We start from the raw sequence: 7,717 nt of genomic DNA on the forward strand, positions 1-7,717 counted from the left end.
ACCAGCCGATCGGCTGGGCCGCCCGATCGGACAGGCCAGCCGATCGGTTGGGCTGGCCGACCGAACGGGCCAACCGATCCGGCCCACCTTTCCTCCTTTTCCCTCCTTCCTTGCCTATAAATACCCCTCTTCACCCCCAAACACTTGTTGTTGCTGCTGCTACTCCACCAAGACGGTCCAGCCCCTTAATCTCTCGATTTCTCGCGATTCTTGTAAGTTTTTAACTCGAATCTTGTACTTCCTTGATCTATACGCATTTCTTCACCTTTCTACCTTTCAAATCTCAACTTTTTACCGTGAAATCAACGGATTTGGAGTGTTCTAGGGTGATGTCACCATGGACTTCCTCAAAGGTGATGTCATCCCATGAAGAACAACCCAGATCCGAACGGTTTCCATACGATTTTTACGTAAATCTCGTCTAAATCCATGTTTTCTAATCGAGAAGTTACGAATTTGAGATGTTCAAGAGTGATGACATCATGAAGTTCTTATGAACTTCAAGTGCTGGCCTCATTCCACCAAGAACAACTCAGATCTAAGGAAATTCCGCAATAATAATCAAGATTTTCACATCAGATCTATACTTAAAAACGGTAGAACCAGAGCTTATACCGACCTTCTACTCATTCTTAGTGTCGTGTTGGTCAAAGATCTGATTCTTAACGATGAGACGACCAATTTCGGGTTAAACACGGAAAAACCGCCAAGAACGGCGGATTCTGATGGAACGGGGTGATTCCCGGCCGTTAGAACAAGTCGGAATTGATGGGAATTCAGTTGTTCAACACATTACAGCAAAACGTCTCGACCAAAACTGTAACACCCCGTGATTATGTGCCTATATGTTGCGAAATATGTGTTTCGACGTGATTCTAAGCTTTAGATAATAGTAGACGTGTGAGGTGAGATTCGATTCTGTTGTGTTGAGTCTCGTGACGATGTCTGTTGCAGACCATGTCGTCATCCGGACACCGAACCCCACTTACCCGCCAGGAAAAGAGGGACAGACGTCTCGCTGCTATCATCTCCAAGCAAGTGGCGAAAGCCGTAAGTGAGGTGTGTGAAAATGCCAGCAAAACGTCTGAAGAATCCCGAGCTGAAAACCCTAAGGATTCAAGCAAGGCTGCTTTCAGCTTCAAGCAGTTCAAAGCATGCGGACCAAAAGAGTTCACTGGCGAAGATGATCCTACAGCCATGTTTCACTGGTTCGACTCAGTCGAAGTCACTCTGCGCCAGAGCGGATGTCCTAAGCATCTCCGCACTCTCAATGCTACAGGCGTCTTCCAGTCCCGTGCTCTAGACTGGTGGACGGCCGAACGAAACAAGCGCGGAAATGATGCAGCTTACGAGCTAACATGGGAGGAGTTGAAGGCAATCATGATCGACGAATTCTGCCCTCCTCATGAACGCCAAAAGCTGGAGGACGAATTCTGGGGAATCAAGCAGAAAGATGGAGACAACGCTGCTCTCACTGCTCGCTTCAAGCAGCTTAGCATCATCTGTCCTGATCAAGTCAAGACCTCAGATCAAGCCATCAAGAAGTACATTCGAGCCCTGCCCAACTGTGTAGCCGACTTTGTTCACGCCGCCAAGCCAGCAACGATCGAAGAAACCTACCTACTCGCCGCTGAGATAAACGATAAGCGGGTAAAGTCTGGTTTCTGGGATAAGCAAACCAAGTCTCTGCACCAAGCCACTGCAGCACCCACCGACTCATTCGTGAAGCTCAACATGCTTGCTTCAACGAGCGTACATTAGTAAGCAAGTCAGATGGGATATTCTATTAGCTGGACCGCATTTGGATCCCTAAGCGGACTGATTTACGAAAGATTATCATGAACGAAGCCAACAAATCCCGGTATTCTATTCATCCCGGCGCAGACAAGATGTACCAGCATCTTCGTTATAAGTACTGGTGGCCGGGCATGAAAAGGGATATCGCTCTGTACGTTGGAAGTTGTTTAACTTGCGCAAGAGTCAAGGCTGAACATCAAAGACCTTCTGGCTTACTCGAACAACCGCCGATACCTATATGGAAGTGGGAGAGTATAGCTATGGATTTCATAACAAAACTCCCGCCCACGCCATCAGGTCACGACAGTATTTGGGTCATAGTCGATCGTCTAACGAAATCAGCCCACTTTTTGCCGATACGAGAAGACTACAAGGTGGAACGACTAGCCCAAATCTACACCGATGAGATCATTCGTAATCATGGTACGTCTCGTGACATCATTTCAGATCGTGACGCTTGGTTCACTTCGCGATTGTGGGAAACGTTTCAAGCGGCCCTTGGTACGTCGCTTAATCTGAGTACTGCATTCCATCCTCAAACCGACGGACAGACTGAAAGAACGATTCGTACTCTTGAAGACATGCTCCGAGCGTGTGTTATAGATTTTGGTGGTAGTTGGAACAAACACCTGCCCTTGGTGGAATTCTCGTACAATAATAGCTATCATGCCAGCATTCAAATGGCACCTTTCGAGGCTTTGTATGGTAGAAGATGTCGATCGCCTATTGTGTGGCACGAGATCGGTCACTCGCAACTAACCGGTCCCGAGATTCTACAAGAAACGACTGACAAAATCCACCAGATTCGAGACAATTTGGTAAAAGCTTGGAACAGACAGAAAAGTTACGCCGATAAAAGACGCAAGCCCCTTGAATTTGAAGTTGGTGACTACGTACTCCTAAAGGTATCACCTTGGAAGGGTGTAGTCCGATTCGGCAAGAAAGGGAAACTAGTGCCTCGATATGTTGGACCTTTTAGGATTCTGGAAAGGATCGGAAAAGTCGCCTACAGACTCGAATTACCGGAGGAACTCAGTAACGTCCACCCGACTTTCCACGTCTCTAACCTCCAAAAATGCCTTGCTGATCATGATCTAATCGTACCGCTCGACGATCTTCAGGTCAACGAAACATTACACTTCATGGAAAAGCCTGTCGAAATCATGGATCGCCAGACCAAGCAACTCAGGCGCTCTCGCATCCCGATCGTGAAAGTCCGATGGGAAGGCAAACGAGGCGCGGAGTTCACTTGCGAACTCGAAAGCGACATGAAGGCCAAGTACCTGCAGTTGTTTAAATAAATAGATCTGAAGCATCAAATCGGTAAATCACGGTGTTGTGTAGCCTTCGAGCCTAATTTCGGGACGAAATCTCCTAAACAAGGGGAGGCTGTAACACCCCGTGTTTTCGAATGTCAAAGTCAAAGTCAAAGTCTAAGTCAACTTTGACTTTCTTTGACTGTAGATAGTCTATTTTATGTTTTAGTTGTATTATGTGGAGTAAGTGTTGTAATCAGCAAGAACCGAAGTAATCGAATGTTTTAACGCGAACCGAATTTCTACTGTGAATAGTAGGAAGTAACAATGCGATAAAGTTAATCAACCAATAATCAAGCTAATCGATTCATCAATCAAACTCGAGACTCGAATTGTGTGAACCCCGGTATGGATGTATGTGTGTGTGTGCCTTATGTGTTACTTGTGCGTGTCTACTTTACGTTTGGTGTGGTATTCAAGCGAATCAATCGAAAATCAAATTGAAACTCGAAAAGCAATCAAATTCAATCGAAACCGACATCGAAACGCGACTTATAGAAGATTGTATGTTAGATATAGTGGTTGGGATTAAAAGTAATTTGACTAGGAACTCTATCGTATGTGTATCGTCGTCCATCGAAATCGAAACATCGAAAATCGTCGCAAAATACTCAAAGTGTGTCGCGGATCGAACAGGAGGCATCCTGATCGAACAGGCCAGCCGATCAGCTAGCATCTTGCCAGCCGATCAAGCAGCCCACTCGATCAGAGCTCCTGGCCGATCGGCTGCCACTTTCCTCTTTTGGAAGCCTATAAATAGGGTTGTCCTTGTCTTCATTTCCACTTTTGGAAAGTTCTGACCGGCCAGCTCCTATTCTTCATCTTTTCTCAGATTTCTCTCAATCTCGGTAAGTTTTAACTCTAATTCTTGTACGTTCTTGATCATTACTTGATTCTACACCTTTCTATCTTCCAAAACTTGGATTCTAACCGTGAAATCACCAAGATCTAGGTGTTCTTGGGTGATGTCATCATGGTGTTCTTGAAGAACATCATGTTTTGGCCTCATTCAACTATGAATGGCTTAGATCTAACCGATTTCCACATAAACAAGTTAAGATCTATCAAAGATCTAAACATCCACATGTTGTGAAGAATTGAAAGAAGGAATCCCAACTTTCTTTCAACTCTTTTACACTCAATGCCTTCAAACCGCTAGAAACGTAGCTTGAACCGGCTAACTAATCATTCTAACAAGTTAAAAGGTTCAAGATTCGGATTCTATCTATGAGGTTCACCGACGATGGGTTAAACTCTAAGCCGACGTTCCGAACCGCCCAACGGACGGACCTGGGTGATTCCTGTCCGAGCCGGAGAGACGGGTAAGAACGAAGGTATCATAGTTCAACTCGTTATCAAACTACCTTGATAAAATGACAACTAACCAAACGACCAAGTGTTAGACGAAAGGCCGACCAGGTCAGACTTGCTGGCCGAACGGCTAGGCTGATCAAACAGCCCAGCCGATCGGACACACCAGCCGATCGACCGGGCCAGCCGATCGGCTAGTACATGGCGTCTCACTTTTCCAAACTTTTGAGGTATAGTATTGACGAAGTAGTGTTCGATCGAATATGTCACTCGGTTGGTGAACATTACTGTTCAGATCATGAGCTACTGTGCTTCAACACTTAATCGTTTTCACAACTCATTCGTAGTAGGGAATGCCAGCCGATCGAACAGACTGTTCGATCGAGTGACATTCAGTTGAGGACTAATTCTGAGGTTCCTAGCCGATCGAGTGAGCTAGCCGATCGAACGAACCGTTCGATCGATCGACTTGAAAGGTAGGGACACTTCAGTGTTCTCGAATGCTGCAACAAAAACTTCAAAAGCTCAAATCCTCAAACACAAACACACCCGAGGAAGAAACAATCCACTCGAATGGCCCAGCCGATCGAGCCTACCGGCTGATCGAACAGGACTGTCCAACCGGACATACCAGCCGACCGAACAGCCCGTTCGATCGTACCTACCGTTCGTTCGATCGACCAGCCCATTCGATCCATTCACACTTGTTTACTTTTCCGCATTACTTATCGTTATGCTATCGAACTATTCAGGCTAACCCTATTCTCAGCGCTCCCTTCAATCCACAATCAATCACTGTGAGTATACTCGATCCCTTTTTGCTTTTAGCACTTTTGGGTGTTACATACGTTACCTATCAAATCACAAACAAACACAAACTACTTGAACGCTAACCATTTTGCATGTGCTACTTGACTAAATGAATGCTGTTTATTATGTTTACACGTGGAGTGCTATCTACCTGCCTTAGCAACATAGTACTATAGTTTGGACTCAGCACCCGTTCACACGGGGGTTGTTAAGGACAATTACTTGCATGGATTACGGTGGTAATCATGTATTGCGAACCGTCCCGGCTCAACCCGCAGTCATTGGTACCGATGGTCCCATGTCGATAATTAACATGCTTCGTTTTCCTCTGTGTACGTGCCTGGTTATGCGTAAACTATTCGAACTTTATATGCTATTATAAAACTTGTGTGCTCACCTTTACATTTTATGTATTGACTTTATTTTAACGTATGTGACAGGTGCTTAAGTTGCTAGGATGCTTAGGCACGTGGTGATGAAATCGAGGCTAGGGAGTCTAGAAATAATAAACAATTGTCTGTAATAATAATTGAATCTGAGTTGTCAGAACGGAATTATTTGCCTAGTTTTTTTCTATGATAACTTGTTTATTTATTTGGGACACGTATGGGACGTGTCATTTAATCTGAATTAATATAATAGTTGTTGTGGAAACTTCTGGACAATCTGTTTCGCTCAGTGCCGCGCCCCGATGATTCCGCCATCGGTTGGGGTGTGACAGATTGGTATCAGAGCCATAACTATAGGGAATTAGGTTAGACACGACCTAGTCCGGGTCGCTGTCTTAGAGACCTAGACTATAGTTAGGAGCCATCAGACCCAGTTTATGTGCCTTATTCTGCAACTCTTCACTATCACTGCACTCGAATTTTCAATTAAAGTCCAGTGATTTGGTTGGGAATAGGTGTGAAAGCCGCAAACTCCTGACCAAACTACCTGACTTATGCTGATTCTATTCGTTTATTCATGCTTATCTCATTATTTAAACCAACAAACAAGGGAGATTATGCCAAATCAGGAGTGAAATCCATATTTTGATGAGTAATCTCCTTTATTATATTAAAAAAACAAGGAAGAAATTGCTAAGCCAAAGGGGTGAAACCCTGACCTTGGCAGTTTGTTCTGGATTTTGCTTATCTCACCAAGGCTTCGACGTACTCCAACGACCTGAACTCACAAGTATGACCTAGGAAGCGCGTGTGGAATGCCCAAGAATCGAGGCAAAAACACGACCCCTAGAGTCGAAAGTGATGACAAGTCTACTGCGAATAGTCGAGTTGCCTTGGGTAGTCGATGTCTAGTAGCCGCAGACAATCTATCTCTCGATTTTATGTGTTTCGATTCTGAGAACCGCAACCGCGTACTCTGATGACTCGTTGATTTTTATGTGTTTATGTGTGCTTTCTCTGTTTACGTGTTTATATTTTGGGTATTATTCAATCTTGCTATAATTTCAATCGACACACACGACTCACCTTTGCTATTATATCTCAATTCGACATCCAGTTGTCGCAACTCTAGACGATATTATACTATGTTGTGCTATACAACTAAGTTAGACTATACTATACGATGCTATTCGATACGATATTCGAACGACACGCGAACTTTGAAGGATAGGTTTCTGTTTTCTGACTACTTCAGTGATTAAGTGCCTAGGTATTTATGTGTTTCTGTGTTTGCGCTCTAGGTACTTATGTGCTTATGTGCTTCTCTGCTTCTGTGATTCTATGCTCTGTGTACTTCTGTGTTCTATGATTATGTGCATCTGTGATTATGTGCCTATATGTTGCCAAATATGTGTTTCGACGTGATTCTAAGCTTTAGATAATAGTAGACGTGTGAGGTGAGATGCGATTCTGTTGTGTTGAGTCTCGTGACGATGTCTGTTACAGACCATGTCGTCATCCGGACACCGAACCCCACTTACCCGCCAGGAAAAGAGGGACAGACGTCTCGCTGCTATCATCTGCAAGCAAGTGGCGAAAGCCGTAAGTGAGGTGTATGAAAATGCCAGCAAAACGTCTGAAGAATCCCGAGCTGAAAACCCTAAGGATTCAAGCAAGGCTGCTTTCAGCTTCAAGCAGTTCAAAGCATGCGGACCAAAAGAGTTCACTGGCGAAGATGGTCCTACAGCCATGTTTCACTGGTTCGACTCAGTCGAAGTCACTCTGCGCCAGAGCGGATGTCCTAAGCATCTCCGCACTCTCAATGCTACAGGCGTCTTCCAGTCCCGTGCTCTAGACTGGTGGACGGCCGAACGAAACAAGCGCGGAAATGATGCAGCTTACGAGCTAAGATGGGAGGAGTTGAAGGCAATCATGATCGACGAATTCTGCCCTCCTCATGAACGCCAAAAGCTGGAGGACGAATTCTAGGGAATCAAGCAGAAAGATGGAGACAACGCTGCTCTCACTGCTCGCTTCAAGCAGCTTAGCATCATCTGTCCTGATCAAGTCAAGACCTCAGATCAAGCCATCAAG

The sequence above is a fragment of the Helianthus annuus genome, chromosome 11, assembly GCF_002127325.2.
Source record: "Helianthus annuus cultivar XRQ/B chromosome 11, HanXRQr2.0-SUNRISE, whole genome shotgun sequence".
Taxonomy (NCBI): Eukaryota; Viridiplantae; Streptophyta; class Magnoliopsida; order Asterales; family Asteraceae; genus Helianthus; species Helianthus annuus.